Genomic DNA, 19,239 nt, shown 5'->3' with positions numbered 1-19,239 from the left:
TCCCATGGCCCGGGCGGAAGCCGGACTGGCATGGGTCCAGGATGGAAGCGTCCTCCAAAAAGTCCTGTAACTGCAACGCCACAGCCCTCTCAATAATCTTGCCCAAAAAGGGCAAGTTTGAGACCGGTCGGTAATGTGCCAATTCGGCCGGGTCTGATGTAGCTTTTTTCAGGAGAGGGCGGACCACTGCCTCTTTCAGGGGTGTTGGAAAGGCACCCTCTGAAAGAGAACGATTTATGATGTCCCGTATAGGACATCTTAGTTCCTCCTGGCAAGCCTTGATTAGCCAGGAGGGACATGGGTCCAGATCGCAAGTTGTGGATCGTGCAGTGCCAAGAATTCTGTCAACTTCCTCCAAGCTGAGCGGGTCGAAGCAATCCAGGGTTAAATCAGAAGACACGCATTGGGCCTCGAGTTCACTTACTGCATATAAATTGGCAGGGCAGTTGTGGCGGAGCGATTGGACCTTATCTGCAAAAAATTTCGCAAAAGCCTCACAGCCTATCTCCAATTCCTTAACATTTAAATTGCCCTGTGGCAATGTAGTGAGATTCCGAATTATTCTAAATAATTGAGCCGGGCGCGAATTTGCAGATGCAATCTTAGCCGCAAAGTATATTTTCTTTGCGGTCTTAATTGCCATCTCATAGGACTTCATAAACTTCCTATAAGATGTTCTAGTTGCTTCGTCGCGGGTACGCCGCCATTGCCTCTCTAGCCGTCTATGACCTTGTTTCAGCTGGCGTAATTCCGGGGTATACCACGGGGCCAGCCTAGTCCGAGGTCGCAGAGGGCGCCGAGGTGCGATCTCCTCAATGGCCCTAGAGAGCTGGCTATTCCAGGTCTCAACCAGGCCATCGAGGGAATCGCCAGAGGGCCAGGGATCCCGCAGGGCCATCTGGAACCGTTCTGGGTCCATTTGGCTCCGCGGGTGAGCCATAATAGGCTCCACGCCTAAACAGGTTTGGGGAGGCATATCTACACGGGCCTTGAGGGCGAAGTGATCCGACCATGGCACCGCCTCTGCGGTTATATCGCTCACTGCAACCCCGGCCGCAAAGATCAAGTCCAACATGTGTCCAGCCTGGTAGGTGGGGGTTGTAACAAGTTGAGAGAGTCCCAGTGTCGCCATGGAAGACACTAGGTCCGTCGCCTGACTGGAGGACGGGTCATCAGCATGGACGTTGAAGTCACCCAGGATTATCAACCGGGGGTGCTCCAGCGCCCAGCCTGTCGCCGCCTCGAGCAGGGACGATAAGGCACTGGCTGGTGCGTTAGGCGTACGGTACACCAGCCATATCGCCAACCCCTCTCCAGCCTCCCATGCCAGACCGGCACATTCAATACCCTCAATCTTTGGGGCCGGGAGCGCCCTAAAGGAGTAAGCCTCCCGTATAAATAATGCCACTCCTCCCCCCCGCCCGCTAGTCCGCGATTGGTGAAAGACTGAGTAACCCGGGGGAGCTGTTTGCGAGAGGGCTACTGTATCACCCTCTCGAATCCAGGTCTCAGTCACGCAAGCCAGATCCATGTTCTGTTCGAGCAGAAACTCTCGAAGGATTGAGGTCCTATTATTAATGGACCTGACGTTGCATAACACCAATGACGGAGGCGGGTTATTCAGCCTGGCCCTGCTACCTGTCACCCTTGGGATGGGACGCAGATTGGAGGGGGGCCGAGCGCTGTCATGTCTCTGTCCTCCTCCCTTATAACATCTGCTCTCACCGCCGTACCTCCCCCTCCCCAGGAGCACTGGAATCCCTGAGTCGGCCATTTCTCGTTGGCAGCAGCTGCAATGTTAACCACAGTCAAGGCTGCTATCGAAATTACTCCTACCCTCCTCCGTCCCACTAGATCCTCATCTTCCAAGTAAGATTTTATGATGTAAGTAAGGTTTTATGATGACCATTCTAATTCAAGAAGCTTTTTAAGGGAGACGCTGAGCGGATATAATTCAGTCCACCTTCCGGTGATGTCAGGGGGTGTGTGGCATATGCAGATGAGCTCCGGCACCTCTTTTTCTACAAAACGACCCCTGGCTGTGTGTGCATTACTTACGGAAAAGCTGTCGAAAGTTTAAGCGGTCAAATGGAGTGTAGAACTGCGACACGTGATATTAATGTTTCTGTGGCCAGCCCCTCAAAAGCGTGAGATATCAATATGCAGATTTTGGGTTTGATAGTCAGACAACGTGATGAAGTCATCAAGCCCTTCTCAGGATGGTCCTCAACAGAGTTATACCCTTCTGAGTCCACTGAAGCCGATGAGCTTACAAAGGCGTCACTCTGTTTAGGGGGCTCGTTTGACGATTCTTTTCAATGAGGGCAAACGCAGCAGAATTCCTTCCCTCATCATCTCCGAGTGACTGGTTTTATCTTGACAGATATAAACCTTGCTTTTAAAAAAACCACCATATTCACTAAGCATCAATAGCCCAGCACACTCAGCAGTGCTGAATAAACGGTCAAGTTTGAGCAGTCATCTACCGGATCACAAATTCCGAGGCAGGTTTTTTTTTTTTCATTTATTTCAAAGCTACATTTCTCCAGTGGTAAATAGATACAGCTGTAAGGAAATGTCTTGTACTAAATGAGACCCATAGTCTAGTTCTGGACTTTTTTTTTGGTAGCAGGAACTCCTTTGCATATTAGGCCACACACCCCTGATGTAGCCAATCCTCCTGGAGCTTCCAGTAGGCCCTGTACGAAGAGCCCTGAAAGCTCTTGGAGGATTAGCTACAGGGGTGGAATTTTAGCAGGAGCTCCTTTGCCTATGAGGCCACACCCTCCTGATGTAGCCAATCCTCCTGGAGCTTCCAGTAGGCCCTGTACGAAGAGCCCTGAAAGCTCTTGGAGGATTGGCTACAGAGGTGGAATTTTAGCAGGAGCCCCTTTGCCTATTAGGCCACACCTCCCTGATGTAACCAATCCTCCTGGAGCTTCCAGTAGGCCCTGTACGAAGAGCCCTGAAAGCTCTTGGAGGATTGGCTACAGGGGTGGAATTTTAGCAGGAGCCCCTTTGCATATTAGGCCACACACCCCTGATGTAGCCAATCCTCCTGGAGTTTGCAGTAGGCCCTGTACGAAGAGTCCTGTAAACTCTTGGAGGATTGGCTACATTAGGGGTGTGTGGCCATAGAGTCTTTACACCGCAGACTCTATGGTGCCATCGAGTTTTTGCCCAAATTGCTAGAGTGCCCCTCTACGATTGCCCAGAGCAATGATGTCACTTCTAGTTAATGTTATTTCACTGGGGATGCTGGGCATGATGGAGCTCTTTGGGGGCAGGGATTCCCCCCATTCTGTTGAGGCAGATTGGGGGCCCTCAAACCAGGGGAAACCCCACCCCCAGTGGGAGACTGGGAGCCCTAGGAGGGTGACTCCTTCATTGCTACGCTGTTGGTTGTTGAATCTTATTTCTTAAATATTGTTTGGGTATTTCTGTGATTGTGACTGGAACAGTGTAGCATTTCCTTTGGTGCTCATCTTGACTATAGGTTTTGGCTGCTTTCATGCAGAGAGCCAGTTTGGTGTAGTGGTTAAGAGTGTGGACACTTATCTGGGAGAACCAGGTTTGATTCCTCACTCCTCCACTTGCAGCTGCTGGAGTGGCTTTGGGTTGGCGATAGCTCTCGCAGGAGTTGCCCTTGAAAGGGCATCTTCTGGGAAAACTCTCTGAGCCCCACCCACCTCACAGGGTGTCTGTTGTGGGAAAAGAAGATTGTAAGCTGCTCTGAGACTCTGATTCACAGAGAAGGGTGAGGTATAAATCTACAGTCTTCTTCTTATCTGGGAGAACCAGGTTTGATTCCCCGCTCCTCCACTTGCACCTGCTGGAATGGCCTTGGGTCAGCCATAGCTCTGAGAGAAGTTGTCCTTAAAAGGGCAGCTGCTGTGAGAGCCCTCTCAGCCCCACCCACCTCACAGGTTGTCTGTTGTGGGGGAGGGAAGATAAAGGAGATTGTGACCGCTCTGAGATTCAGAGTATAGGGTGGGATATAAATCCAATATCTTCTTCTTATACCCTGCCCTCACCTTTCGTCTTTTTTCTCCAGCTCTGTTTTTCAGAGAGCCAGTTTGGTGCAGTGGTTAAATGTGCGGAATCTTATCTGGGAGAACCAGGTTTGATTCCCTGCTTCTCCCCTTGCAGCTGTTGGAATGGCCTTGGGTCACCCATAGCTCTCTTATCTGGGAGAACCGGGTTTGATTCCCCGCTTCTCCCCTTGCAGCTGCTGGAATGGCCTTGGGTCAGCCAGAGCTCTCACAGGAGTTGTCCTTGAAAGGGCAGCTTCTGAGAGAGATCTCTCAGCCCCACCCACCTCACAGGGTGTCTGTTGTGTCTGTGTGTGTAATAATAATAATAATACCTTTTATTTATATCCCGCCCTCCCCGCCGAGGCAGGCTCAGGGCGGCTAACAACAAAGTTCAAATATACATAATACAAAACAACATTTTAAACCATAATTAATTAAAACTATTAAAATTCTAAAACAGTAAAATTAAATTGTGCTATTGTCTAAATGGTGAACTTAATTAGCAGTTCTAGTCTGCGAAGGCCATTCGAAACAAACTAGTCTTACAAGCCCTCCGGAATTGCTCAAGGTCTCGCAGGGCTCATGTTTCTTCTGGAAGTTGGTTCCATAGCTGTGGGGCCATAACAGAAAAAGCCCGGTTACGGGTACTTTGGAGTTTTACTTTTTTTGGCCCGGGGATAGTCAGCAGGTTATTCCCTGCTGACCTCAGTGCTCTCTGGGGTTCATGTGGGAAGAGACGGTCCCTAAGGTAGGCAGGTCCTCGGCCATATAGGGCTTTAAAGGTAATGACCAGCACTTTGTAACGAATCCGGTAAATAACTGGCAACCAGTGCAGTTCACGCAATCCTGGCCGTATGTGCTCCCACTTTGGGAGCCCCAGCAGTAACCTAGCAGCCGCGTTCTGCACTAGCTGCAGCTTCCGGGTTCGGCACAGAGGCAGCCCCATGTAGAGGGCATTACAGTAATCTAATCTCGAGGTGACCGTTGCATGGATCACTGTTGCCAGGTCCCGACGCTCTAGGAAGGGGGCCAACTGCCTCGCCCGCCACAGATGAAAAAAGGCTGACTTGGCTGTGGCTGCTATCTGGGCGGGGGGAAAGGTAAAAGGAAATTGTGACCGCTCTGAGATTCAGAGTATAGGGCGGGATATAAATCCAATAGCTTCTTCTTCTTCTTCAACGACAAATTTCTTTAATCCCAACATTTTAAGGGGGGGGGGGGTGAGAACCCTTCGCAATTTTGAAGAAGGGACCGTAAGAACTTTAGTATCAAGGTAATGAAAGCAGAAAGAGGGATTAGACTGAGCACTGAGATTGAAAAGCACTTATTTCACTCCGCTCAGTGCATTACTGATGCCTAACTTTAAAGGAGCCAAACCGAGCGCAGAACTGGAGTGTGTGTGGCTGATGTTTCTGTGGCCAGACCCTCGCACGAGATAGTCGTCATATGCAGATTTTGTTTTGATCATCAGCCGTGGCGAGCATTCACTGAGAACTTCTCAGGGCAGTCCTTGGAAGAGTTATACCTTTCTGAGTCCACTGAAGCCAATGGACTTAGAAAGGCTTAGCTCTGTTTAGGATGGTGCTGCTGATGTCTCTTTTAAATTCCTCACCACCCCTTGTTCTGATTCCGTGCTCCTTTTCCTAATAATAATAATAATAATAATAATAATAATAATAATAATAATAATAATAATAATAATAATAAATTTTATTTTATATCCCACCCTCCCCCGCCGAGGCAGGCTCAGGGCAGCTCACAGGACATGGTATATACCATGATTACAATAAAATACAGTCATTACTATAAAAGACAGTTAAAATATAATTAAATTACATTGATAAATTAAGTTAAGTAAGTCAGTTAAAACCATTATAGATTATAGAATTAAGGTTCTACAGTTCGATATATGAATAAGGATGGCTGGGTGTCATTTCCCGGGTTCCATCTTAAAAGCAAGCTGAAAGAGGACGGTTTTCCCCATGTCTCTTCTGCTCGATTTTGCCTTTTTCTCAAGCTTCTTCCATGGCTTCAGGTTTCTCTGAAAACCAGGATCCCGAAACGGCAGAGGCAGGGGTGGAATTCTAGCAGGAGCTCATTTGCATATTAGGTCACACCCCCTGATGTAGCCAATCCTCCTTACAAGGCTCCTTTTTGCAAGCTCTTGGAGGATTGGCTACATCAGGGGTGTGTGGCTTAATATGCAAAGGAGCTCCTGCTAGAAAGTTCTATGAATTTTCAAGCCAATAACTGTTCCTTTGTGTCTTCTTTCACTGCCTAGAATAGGAATTAGAACACAGAACTCCCAGATTATTGCCCGACACACTTGATCATCCTGTTCTTCCAAAAAGCAAATTTCGATGAAGAAGAAGACCGCAGATTAATATCCCACCATCCCCTCAGAATCGCAGAGTGGCTCACAATCTCCTTTATTTTCCTCCCCCACAACAGACACCCTGTGAGGTAGGTGGGGCTGAGAGAGCTCTGACAGAAGCTGCCTTTTCAACGACAGCTCTGTGAGAGTTACGGCTGACCCAAGACCATTACAGCAGCAAACGGAGGAGTGGGGAATCCAACCCGGTTCTCTCAGATAAATAGGCTGCACACTTAACCGCTGCACCAAACTGGCTCTCATAGGATGTGGTCAGGTGGGCAGTTACAGGGAAAATGTACAAAAATGACATACTTCCCTTGTATGCAGTATCTTCCAGCCCATGATGATCTTAATAATCTCGTCGCCCAGTCTCCAGTGTTTCATTGCCGATCATGCTTTTCAAATGCTGCACCTGAAAATAAAGTCCTAATAAATGCCATCTCTCTTAATTCGGCAAATTTCCTGTATAAATATTTTTGTTTTAAAAGAAATCAGCTCCCAATGCTTTGTGAACTGTGGAGTCGACGGTAAATTATTCTCTCTCTTCTTTCTGCTAAATAACAAAAACGCATCAGCTATAAAGAGGCTTTTAAATGAACGCCTTTAATTAAGATAGAAAATTAAAAAAAATAAATGACTCAGTAATAGCTGTTCTAAGTCAATTCTATATGCAAAGTTGTTTTTTTTTTTAATTCACATTGGGAATATCGGTCTCTGGGGATGAAATTAGAGCCTACCAGCTTTCGATGAAGTTTGACTTTAGACACTTAGAGCAGGAAGGGGCTACAAGGGTCGTCTAGTCCACCCCCTGCACAATGCAGGAAATTCACAGCTACCTCCCCCCCTTCCCAAGACAGTGACCCCTACTGTATGCTCAGGGGAAGGCAAAAAACGTCCAGGATCCCTGGACCAATCTGGGCCACGCTCATGCCCTCCTCCTCCTCCTCCTCCTCCTCCTCTTCTTCTTCTTCTTCTTCTTCTTCTTCTTCTTCTTCTTCTTCTTCTTCTTCTTCTTCTTCTTCTTCTTCTTCTTCTTCTTTCTTCTTGCTATTCAGTCTTTCTGGGATCTCCATTAAGCCAGTAGTAGGGTGGGAGACCACCAAGGAAGGCTCTGCCGAGGAAGGCAATGACGGATCACCTTTGCTTCTCAGTGGCCTTGAAAGCCCCTTGATGGGGTTGCCAGTATGTGGATGGGAGACCACCAAGGAAGGCTCTGCAGGGAAAGGCAATGGCAAACCACCTCTGCTCCTCACTTCCCTTGAAAGCCCTTTACTAGAGTTGCCATTAACTCACTACTTGGATGGAAGAGAGCCCACCTTCCAAAACAGTCATTTCCTCTGGGGGGAGTTGAGAGCTAGCTTGGTGTAGTGGTTAAATGCCCAGACTCTTACCTGGGAGAACCGGGTTTGATTCCCCGCTCCTCCACTTGCAGCTGCTGGAATGGCCTTGGGTCAGCCATAGCTCTCTTATCTGGGAGAACCGGGTTTGATTCCCCGCTCCTCCACTTGCAGCTGCTGGAATGGCCTTGGGTCAGCCATAGCTCTCTTATCTGGGAGAACCGGGTTTGATTCCCCACTCCTCCACTTGCAGCTGCTGGAATGGCCTTGGGTCAGCCATAGCTCTTATGCGGGAGAACCGGGTTTGATTCCCCACTCCTCCACTTGCATCTGCTGGAGTGGCCTTGGGTCAGCCAGAGCTCTCTTATCTGGGAGAACCGGGTTTGATTCCCCACTCCTCCACTTGCAGCTGCTGGAATGGCCTTGGGTCAGCCATAGCTCTCTTATCTGGGAGAACCGGGTTTGATTCCCCACTCCTCCACTTGCAGCTGCTGGAATGGCCTTGGGTCAGCCAGAGCTCTCTTATCTGGGAGAACCGGGTTTGATTCCCCACTCCTCCACTTGCAGCTGCTGGAATGGCCTTGGGTCAGCCAGAGCTCTCTTATCTGGGAGAACCGGGTTTGATTCCCCACTCCTCCACTTGCAGCTGCTGGAATGGCCTTGGGTCAGCCAGAGCTCTCTTATCTGGGAGAACCGGGTTTGATTCCCCACTCCTCCACTTGCACCTGCTGGAATGGCTTTGGGTCAGCCATAGCTCTCTTATCTGGGAGAACCGGGTTTGATTCCCCACTCCTCCACTTGCACCTGCTGGAATGGCCTTGGGTCAGCCACAGCTCTCTTATCTGGGAGAACCGGGTTTGATTCCCCCCTCCTCCACTTGCACCTGCTGGAATGGCCTTGGGTCAGCCATAGCTCTCTTATCTGGGAGACCTGGGTTTGATTCTCCACTCCTCCACTTGCAGCTGCTGGAATGGCCTTGGGTCAGCCATAGCTCTCTTATCTGGGAGACCTGGGTTTGATTCTCCACTCCTCCACTTGCAGCTGCTGGAATGGCCTTGGGTCAGCCAGAGCTCTCTTATCTGGGAGAACCAGGTTTGATTCCCCCCTCCTCCACTTGCACCTGCTGGAATGGCCTTGGGTCAGCCATAGCTCTCTTATCTGGGAGACCTGGGTTTGATTCCCCACTCCTCCACTTGCACCTGCTGGAATGGCCTTGGGTCAGCCATAGCTCTCTTATCTGGGAGACCTGGGTTTGATTCCCCACTCTTCCACTTGCACCTGCTGGAATGGCCTTGGGTCAGCCATAGCTCTCTTATCTGGGAGACCTGGGTTTGATTCCCCACTCCTCCACTTGCACCTGCTGGAATGGCCTTGGGTCAGCCGTATCTGGGAGAACCGGGTTTGATTCCCCACTCCTCCACTTGCAGCTGCTGGAATGGCCTTGGGTCAGCCAGAGCTCTCTTATCTGGGAGAACCAGGTTTGATTCCCCCCTCCTCCACTTGCACCTGCTGGAATGGCCTTGGGTCAGCCATATCTGGGAGAACCGGGTTTGATTCCCCCCTCCTCCGCTTGCACCTGCTGGAATGGCCCTGGGGCAGCCATATCTGGGAGAAGTGGGTTTGATTCCCCACTCCTCCACTTGCAGCTGCTGGAATGGCCTTGGGTCAGCCATATCTGGGAGAACCGGGTTTGATTCCCCACTCCTCCACTTGCAGCTGCTGGAATGGCCTTGGGTCAGCCAGAGCTCTCTTATCTGGGAGAACCAGGTTTGATTCCCCCCTCCTCCACTTGCACCTGCTGGAATGGCCTTGGGTCAGCCATAGCTCTCTTATCTGGGAGACCTGGGTTTGATTCTCCACTCCTCCACTTGCAGCTGCTGGAATGGCCTTGGGTCAGCCAGAGCTCTCTTATCTGGGAGAACCAGGTTTGATTCCCCCCTCCTCCACTTGCACCTGCTGGAATGGCCTTGGGTCAGCCATAGCTCTCTTATATGGGAGACCTGGGTTTGATTCCCCACTCCTCCACTTGCAGCTGCTGGAATGGCCTTGGGTCAGCCATATCTGGGAGAACCGGGTTTGATTCCCCACTCCTCCACTTGCAGCTGCTGGAATGGCCTTGGGTCAGCCAGAGCTCTCTTATCTGGGAGAACCAGGTTTGATTCCCCCCTCCTCCACTTGCACCTGCTGGAATGGCCTTGGGTCAGCCATATCTGGGAGAACCGGGTTTGATTCCCCACTCCTCCACTTGCAGCTGCTGGAATGGCCTTGGGTCAGCCAGAGCTCTCTTATCTGGGAGAACCAGGTTTGATTCCCCCCTCCTCCACTTGCACCTGCTGGAATGGCCTTGGGTCAGCCATATCTGGGAGAACCGGGTTTGATTCCCCACTCCTCCACTTGCAGCTGCTGGAATGGCCTTGGGTCAGCCATAGCTCTCTTATCTGGGAGAACCAGGTTTGATTCCCCCCTCCTCCACTTGCACCTGCTGGAATGGCCTTGGGTCAGCCATATCTGGGAGAACCGGGTTTGATTCCCCACTCCTCCACTTGCACCTGCTGGAATGGCCTTGGGTCAACCATAGCTTTCATAGGAGCTGCTGTAAGCGCTACCTAACTCACTGGGTGTCTGTTGTGTGGGGGGTGGAGGAAGGTAAAGGAGATTGTGACCACTCTGAGACTCTGAGATTCAGAATATAGGGCGGGATATAAATCCAATATCTTCTTCTTCTCTGTAGTCTGGAGAGCTGTAGTTCCTGGAGATCTGCAGGCCTCACCTGGAGATTGGCTATCCAATCACCAATTTAGCAGAATATCCTCAGTCTTTACCACTCCTCTCCTCGGTTTTGCTAAAAGCGGTTCGGTACAGAAGAAAACACCAAGGGACATTAAGAAGCTCTGGAAATATTTCACTGACACGTCTCTGCCGAATGTAAGAAGCAGCTAGTAAGAACAGTCTCGAATGTAATACGCGAGCCAAGATGAACATGTTTTTCCAAATCTCAGTCCGTCCTAATAAAAGATGTTTGTTGCCTTAATTATACTAGTCATCGTAAACATAGCAAAATCTCCTAATTGTCTTTCTTCCAAATCTGCATAAGGAAAAACAAAGATCTTTCGCTTCACAGATAGCTCTCATTTGAATAGCAACAACACAAACTACTGGGGAGGGGGGGGGACATTCTTTGTTTATACCTGACTGCCTGCTTATCTCAGTGCGGTTAGCAACCCTCTGTCAGCACATAAATCTAACTGCTCTAATAACAGTTCTTACTGCATTTGTTTCTATCAGGGGAGTATCGGGAAGAGCGAGAGACAAACACCTCTGCTTCCACTTCTGTATGAATTCCCCTTGGTGCTAATTGCTGGCTCTGTGTGCGAATCCCTGCACAGCAGTGCGACGTTAGCAACCAGACTTCAAAATGGACCCCTAATGCATGTGTGCGGTGTGGCAGAATGACCTTTCGGGGTGTGCTTTTTCTTTTCACACTTTGCCTTCGTCGTTTTTTTCACACACTGTAGCCTTTCTGCTTTCTTCAGTGCATCGTGGCTGGCGGCAAAGAAATATAATTCAGGGTCTCCAAATCTCCTTAAGATCTCTGGACTGGTGAGGCATACATACTGCATCCAGTGTCTTATTGTATGCCGCATGTTCCAGAACTGATCAAGATAGGTGTAAGGTCAGAGTCTATGTGCCAAGAGTTAAGTGTCTCTATGCCCTTGATTAAGACATAAGGCTGTAGAATAAGAGGCTTCAAGAATATCTTTAAGCCTTTGTCACTTTGTTAAATTTCCTTATGGTCCAGCATTATTCTATTGTTTTATTCTATTCTGTACTATCAGCCAATAGGTGTACTTACCTTTCTGACCTCTGAAGAAGACCAGTCTAGGTCGAAACGCGTCAGGTCAAGTTGAGTGGGTCCCCATTGTGGTTTTAAGATTGTACATAGGATAGAGGCTTATGATGGGCCCTTAAATGGTTTTAGCTTTCTACAATAAATACATGTATGTTGGTTTATGATCTATTTGACAGTTTGTTTTTAATGTTTGTGTCAGAACTTGTAACTGTCCTGTATGCTGAGCCTAATGATATTGGCATAACTGACTCCATATTGTAAACGCCTACTAACCCCACGTCCTTGTAGTCATGCCTACTAACCAAAGGCTTTTACATTTCAAACAAACTGTAACCACTGAAGGGTGACTGATAGTCTCTGGAAAACATCTGCAGGTGTCCTTTGAAGCTAGTCCGCCAGAGCAACACAGCAGGGCTTCTTCCTCCGCTTTAGAGATAAGGGACCCTGGGAACAGACAACTGTCTCTTAGAGTGTGAGAAATGGTTTTATTGTTTCTGTTATCCCTGCATAAAAAATGTGGCAATAGCTGTACCAGTTATCAGAGTCAACTTGTACCTTCCCTGAACACAGTTCTCAATAAATGCTTTATACTTTAAATAAAGTAATGAATCTTGTTTGAAGTTCTCCAAGTTCTGACAGTTTGGCCCTTAAATTGCGTATTAAACTTTCAGGTTTCTTACTCCAGTTTTTGGGTTAAGTTTCTTTCCCTTCTTTGTTTTCCCTGTTACCTTACAGCACCAACAATCTCACTGAAGTAATATATTGGAAATCAGAAACCTGCCATCTTGGACTTTTAATGAATGGATTGATGATCGTGGATATGTATGGAAATGTTTTATTATATACTTTACTTTTGAATATTCTATGTTTGTTAATTGTTAATGCTTTTAACTGTTGTTAGCCACCCTGAGCCTATCAGGGGAGGGCAGATAAGAAGATATTGGATTTATATCCTGCCCTCCACTCTGAAGAGTCTCAGAGCGGCTCACAATCTCCTTTACCTTCCTCCTCCACAACAGACACCCTGTGAGGTGGGTGGGGCTGAGAGGGCTCTCATAGCAGCTGCCCTTTCAAGGGCAGAGTCTCAGACCGGCCTACAGTCTCCCATATCTTCTCCCCCCACAACAGACACCCTGTGAGGTGGGTGGGGCTGAGAGGGCTCTCACAGAAGCTGCCCTTTCAAAGACAGAGTCTCAGACCGGCCTACAATCTCCCATATCTTCTCCTCCCACAACAGACACCCTGTGAGGTGGGTGGGGCTGAGAGGGCTCTCACAGAAGCTGCCCTTTCAAAGACAGTCTCAGACCGGCCTACAATCTCCCATATCTTCTCCCCCCACAACAGACACCCTGTGAGGTGGGTGGGGCTGAGAGGGCTCTCATAGCAGCTGCCCTTTCAAGGACAGAGTCTCAGACCAGCCTACAATCTCCCATATCTTCTCCCCCCACAACAGACACCCTGTGAGGTGGGTGGGGCTGAGAGGGCTCTCACAGAAGCTGCCCTTTCAAAGACAGAGTCTCAGACCGGCCTACAATCTCCCATATCTTCTCCCCCCACAACAGACACCCTGTGAGGTGGGTGGGGCTGAGAGGGCTCTCACAGAAGCTGCCCTTTCAAAGACAGAGTCTCAGACCGGCCTACAATCTCCCATATCTTCTCCCCCCACAACAGACACCCTGTGAGGTGGGTGGGGCTGAGAGGGCTCTCATAGCAGCTGCCCTTTCAAGGACAGAGTCTCAGACCGGCCTACAATCTCCCATATCTTCTCCCCCCACAACAGACACCCTGTGAGGTGGGTGGGGCTGAGAGGGCTCTCACAGAAGCTGCCCTTTCAAAGACAGAGTCTCAGATCGGCCTACAATCTCCCATATCTTCTCCCCCCACAACAGACACCCTGTGAGGTGGGTGGGGCTGAGAGGGCTCTCATAGCAGCTGCCCTTTCAAGGACAGAGTCTCAGACCGGCCTACAATCTCCCATATCTTCTCCCCCCACAACAGACACCCTGTGAGGTGGGTGGGGCTGAGAGGGCTCTCACAGAAGCTGCCGTTACAAGGACAGCTCTGCGAGAGCTATGGCTGACCCAAGGCCATTCCAGCAGCTGAAAGTGGAGGAGTGGGGCATCAAACCCGGTTCTCCCAGATAAGAGTCCGCTTAACCACTACACCAATAAATAAAAATAAATACAATAAAAAATGAATAGTGATGCGAATGCTTTCTAACTTATCATGGTTTCTCAATGGTGTCTCTCCCCTGAAAAAAAACTACGCTGTGTCTGTGATTCTGAATATGGGGCAGGTAATTTGAATTTTTATATTTCTCTCTTCTGTGTGTGTGTGTGGGGGGGGGTGTCTTGAAACAGAAGATGGAATACTGGAATAGTCTAGGCGGTTCACATCTTACAATTAAAAAAAAATCACCATGAAAAATTTAAACTTTCATTCTTACGAAGGGAACATATTTTAATTTTAAAGACTGCCATCCTACAAATCCCATTTATTTTTGTGCGTTTCCGATCATCAAAACGCATGTTTTGGAACAGAACATGTCACATCAACTCCCAGATTTTGTCTCTGGCGATCATACATTTTTTCCCCCAGACACGTTGATGTTTGATTCGCAGCGACAGAGGCAACATGTCGATGGGAAATCGTGGTTTTGTTTGTTAAGGTCAACGACCACGAGAAAGAATTGCAGTTTAATGGAGAGAAGGAGCAGACAACGGCATCCTATATGAATGCTGGGTTTTTTTTTTCCATTTGCAGATCAAGTTCCCAAACACTTTTTTGCAAAGCTCGAATGCACAGCTTCATGTTTGAGGCCTCTGGTTGAGAGAGCTCCCAATATATATATATATATATATATATATATATATATATATATATATATATATATATATATATATATATATATATATATATATATATATTAATGCTATGGATAAGGGGAGAACAGCTAATTACATTGATTAATGACAGGCGGATTCCAGCCCACTGTTGTGATGTCTCACAAGGACATTCTTAACGAGCCAATTAACAAAAGGTTAGATGCAGCGCCTGAAAGAAACGTCCGAAAGAATCCAACGTTCCTGTCAAAAATAATCCCGCAAGCTAGTTGCTAGGTGCTTCCCTCCTTGAAATCTGCAGGGTGAAGCAAGGCATTGTCTGCTGGCCGACAAAGGAAGCCTCCCTTTAAGTTGCCAAAACTCAGGTTGGGATATTCCTGGAGATTTGGGAGGGGTAAATCCTGGAGAAGACAGGAACCTAAGTGGAATAGAAAGCCAGCTTCCAAAGCAACCATTTTCAACCAGGGAACTGATCTCTGTAGGCTGGAAAACTGCAGCGATCAGGGCTTTTTTGGAGCAGAAACTAGGGCTGCCAATCTCCAGTTGGGTCGATAGCCTGGAGAGAGCCTTACAAAGGTACAAGATCATTGCTAACAAAGTTACAAATGCAAAATGCCGATATATGCAATGCTATTTGAATTGATGCTAACGTTGAATCTTATAACAGAATTGTCAACAACTCAACGGTCAAGAATAACACCTTGCGGCAGCATCTTCACAATGCAAACGATCGTTCGCAGTAATAGAATATAATCAGGTCACTGATTCAAAAGTTACGACGCGTAAAGTTCACAAAGAAAGAGCCAAGCTCTACACAGATGTTCAAAGTTGGGCTGGTGAATTTCTTCAACAGCAACGGTTGCATAATTTCAACAGCAATAACCGTGACACGCTTCCGGTATCACCGTGTGTTTCGGACAACCTTCGTCTGACACTATTTATTTCAATATCTGGAGCTAATGCTCAACCAAATGCAACGCGCTAGTCTGTTTGTCAATTTCCTCAGTGGCATTAGTGGTTCTCTGCTAATACCCTATGGAAATTGATTCCTTCAGGTTATAATGGAGAATTGACCTGTGGGTACCTGGGGCTTCAGAGGGGCTGTTTTTTGAGGCAGAGGCACCGAATTTTCTGCATAGCATCCAGTGCCTCTCCTCAAAACACCCACCAAGTTTCAAAAAAATTGGACCAGGGGGTCCAATTCCACGTGCCCCAGAAGAAGATACCCCTAACCTCCATTATTTCCTACGGCAGGAAGGCATTTAAAAGGATGACAGTCCTTTTAAACATGATGGCCAGAACTCCCTTTGGAGTTCAATCATGCTTGTCACACCCTTGCTCCTGACTCCACCCCTGCAAAGTCCCCAGATTTTTCTTGAGTATGACTTGGCAACCGTCACAGGAACACAATTTTGACTGGCTTGGTGTCAGAGGGTGTGGCCTGATATGCAAATGAGTCCCGGTTACAAAAAGCCCTGCTTGTTGTGGTTGCCTAGAAACAGCCACTGAGAGCATGTTTTTCTTAAAGCTACAGGTACTCTTTATTATTTTATTTTTAAAGAGAAGAGGCGGCTGAGAGGTGATAGGATCACCATCTTCAAGTACTTGAAGGGCTGTCATATAAAGGATAGCATGGCATTGTTTTCTGTGGGCCCAGAAGGGAGGACCAGAATCAATGGGTTGAAATTAAATCAAAAGAGTTTCCGGCTCAACATTAGAAAAAACTTCCTGACCATTAGAGCGGTTCCTCAGTGGAACAGGCTTCCTCTTTGGGAGGTAGTGGGCTTTCCTTCCTTGGAAGTTTTTAAAAAGAGGCTAGATGGCCATCTGACAGCAATGAAGATCCTGTGAATTTAGGGGGAGGTATTTGTGAGTTCCCTGCATTGTGCAGGGGTTGGACTAGATGGCCCTGGAGGTCCCTTCCAACTCAGGAGGTGGTGGGCTCTCCTTCCTTGGAGGTTTTTAAACAGAGGCTAGATGGCCATCTGACAGCAATGAAGATCCTGTGAATTTAGGGGGAGGTGTTTGTGAGTTCCCTGCATTGTGCAGGGGGTTGGACTAGATGGCCCTGGAGGTCCCTTCCAATTCTATGATTCTAAATCCACCACCACCACCATTATCTCCTCCTCTTCTTCTTCGCCCAGTTCCACGAGGCCTGTAAGACAACACTATTCCAGCTGGCATTTGGTCTGGAATGACTGATATGGGAGTAGGGAACGACATCTTATATTTGGAACGCCGTCTGAAATGTAATATTGTCAACTGATATTAGCACCGGACTGTTTTATCTGTTTTAATTGTTTGTTTTAATTTATAACGCAATGTGTGTTAACTGTTCTGATTTTACTGGTTGTGAACCACCCTGAGCCTGCTCCAGAGGGGAAGGCGGGATACAAATCTAATAAACTTCTTCTTTTTTCGATGTATCTGCAAATAAATTAAAAAATTTTTCGATGTGTAGGGAAAAAAGCTGTCTTGCCAGTTCAGGGCTCCAACTTCTGGCTTTAAACATCCACAGATATGTCAACATTCAGAATTATATATTGATAAAGCTATTCTTTTGTCTTTCTTGAATTTATTGCCCATTGCATGCACTGGGCGAAACCACCCTCCATGGGTCCTAGTAATTATAAAAGCAGGGAAACTTCCCCTCTCTATCCATTTTCTCTACCCTCAGTCCCGGCCTCTCGATTAGTTGCCCGTTTTTACTTGTCTAATAAAAGTCCCTGATGCATTTCTCCTATACAGGTTGTGCTTGGGCGAAGACCATGAGTCAAATGTTAGCTTCTCTCCCCCCGCTGAATCCCCTCCAAGCGCGCTCCACATTAGCCCAGCATAGTAGAAAAGATCTTTAATTTCCTTTTTGCGTCAAGCCATTGGGGACACGCAACGAGCAATTTCCTCCGACATAATACCAGTAGGAGATACAGCTTGTTCTGAGAAAAAAAGACGTGATAGAGGAAGATGAGAATTTGAGTCCCAGCTTTGCGACTGCTCAGAGCAAGCCAAAAGTATGAAATAGATCTCCGGTATCTAACTCTTTCGCTCCTGGGTACCGAAATCCTTCTGCCCATTACGTCCTTCAGGGAAGTTATTACTTTAGAGAGTTCTTCTCACGCTCTTTTAAAGATACGCAGCTGAGTCCCTATTCTTTTCCTCGAGGGCAAAGCCGTGCTGTGGAATAACAAAGCCCTCTAATTTTTTTTACGGCAGGCATTTTATTGGTTTTATCACAACACTCTGTGTCACATAAGAACATAAGAGAAGCCATGTTGGATCAGGCCAAAGGCCTATCCAGTCCAACACTCTGTGTCACATAAGAACATAAGAGAAGCCCTGTTGAATCAGGCCAAAGGCCCATCCAGTCCAACACTCTGTGTCACATAAGAACATAAGAGAAGCCCTGTTGAATCAGGCCAATGGCCCCTCCAGTCCAACACTCTGTGTCACATAAGAACATAAGAGAAGCCATGTTGGATCAGGCCAATGGCCCATCCAGTCCAACACTCTGTGTCACGTAAGAACATAAGAGAAGCCATGTTGGATCAGGCCAATGGCCCATCCAGTCCAACACTCTGTGTCACATAAGAACATAAGAGAAGCCATGTTGGATCAGGCCAAAGGCCCATCCAGTCCAACACTCTGTGTCACATAAGAACATAAGAGAAGCCATGTTGGATCAGGCCAATGGCCCATCCAGTCCAACACTCTGTGTCACGTAAGAACATAAGAGAAGCCATGTTGGATCAGGCCAATGGCCCATCCAGTCCAACACTCTGTGTCACATAAGAACATAAGAGAAGCCATGTTGGATCAGGCCAGTGGCCCATCCAGTCCAACACACTGTGTCACATAAGAACATAAGGGAAGCCATGTTGGATCAGGCCAGTGGCCCATCCAGTCCAACACTCTGTGTCACATAAGAACATAAGAGAAGCCATGTTGGATCAGGCCAATGGCCCATCCAGTCCAACACTCTGTGTCACATAAGAGAAGCCATGTTGGATCAGGCCAATGGCCCATCCAGTCCAACACTCTGTGTCACATAAGAACATAAGAGAAGCCATGTTGGATCAGGCCAGTGGCCCATCCAGTCGAACACTCTGTGTCACATAAGAACATAAGAGAAGCCACGTTGGATCAGGCCAATGGCCCATCCAGTCCAACACTCTGTGTCATACAGTGGCCAAAAAACGCAAGTGCCATCAGGAGGTTCATCAGTGGGGCTAGAAGCCCTCCCACTGTGCCACCCCAAGCACCAAGAATACAGAGCATCACTGCCCCAGACAGAGAGTTCCAACAATATGCCGTAGCTAATAGTCACTGATGGACCTCTGCTTCAGATGTTTATCCAATCCCCTCTTGAAGCTGTCTATAATTTCACGTGTTAATCACTCTCTGGGTGAAGAAGTACTTCCTTTTATCAGTTCTAACTTGACTGCTCAGCAATTTCATTAAATGTCCACGAATTCTCATATTGTGAGAAAGGGAGAAAAGTACTTCTTTCTCTACCTTCTCTGCCCCATGCATAATCTTGTAAATCTCTATCATATCGCCCCCTCAGGCGACGTTTCTCCAAATGACGATTCTCCTGTCACAGACGTGGACTGAAGCAGGACTAGACGATGAGTTTCAAGGCAGATATGGGGCATGGCATTACAGGCCTCTGGGCTCAAAGGGCATGGGTGTGTGTGGGGGGAAAGATTTTCACTGAAGGGCTGGAAATAGGGTTGCCGCTAGCAATACTCCCTCTAAACTGTGGAGTCTTATGAGCAGAAATTCTGCTTTGTGAGCTACTGGA

The sequence above is a fragment of the Heteronotia binoei genome, chromosome 1 (assembly GCF_032191835.1).
Source record: "Heteronotia binoei isolate CCM8104 ecotype False Entrance Well chromosome 1, APGP_CSIRO_Hbin_v1, whole genome shotgun sequence".
NCBI lineage: Eukaryota > Metazoa > Chordata > Lepidosauria > Squamata > Gekkonidae > Heteronotia > Heteronotia binoei.
The sequence above is the reverse complement of the archived record's forward strand: the minus strand, read 5'-3'. Positions refer to the sequence as shown.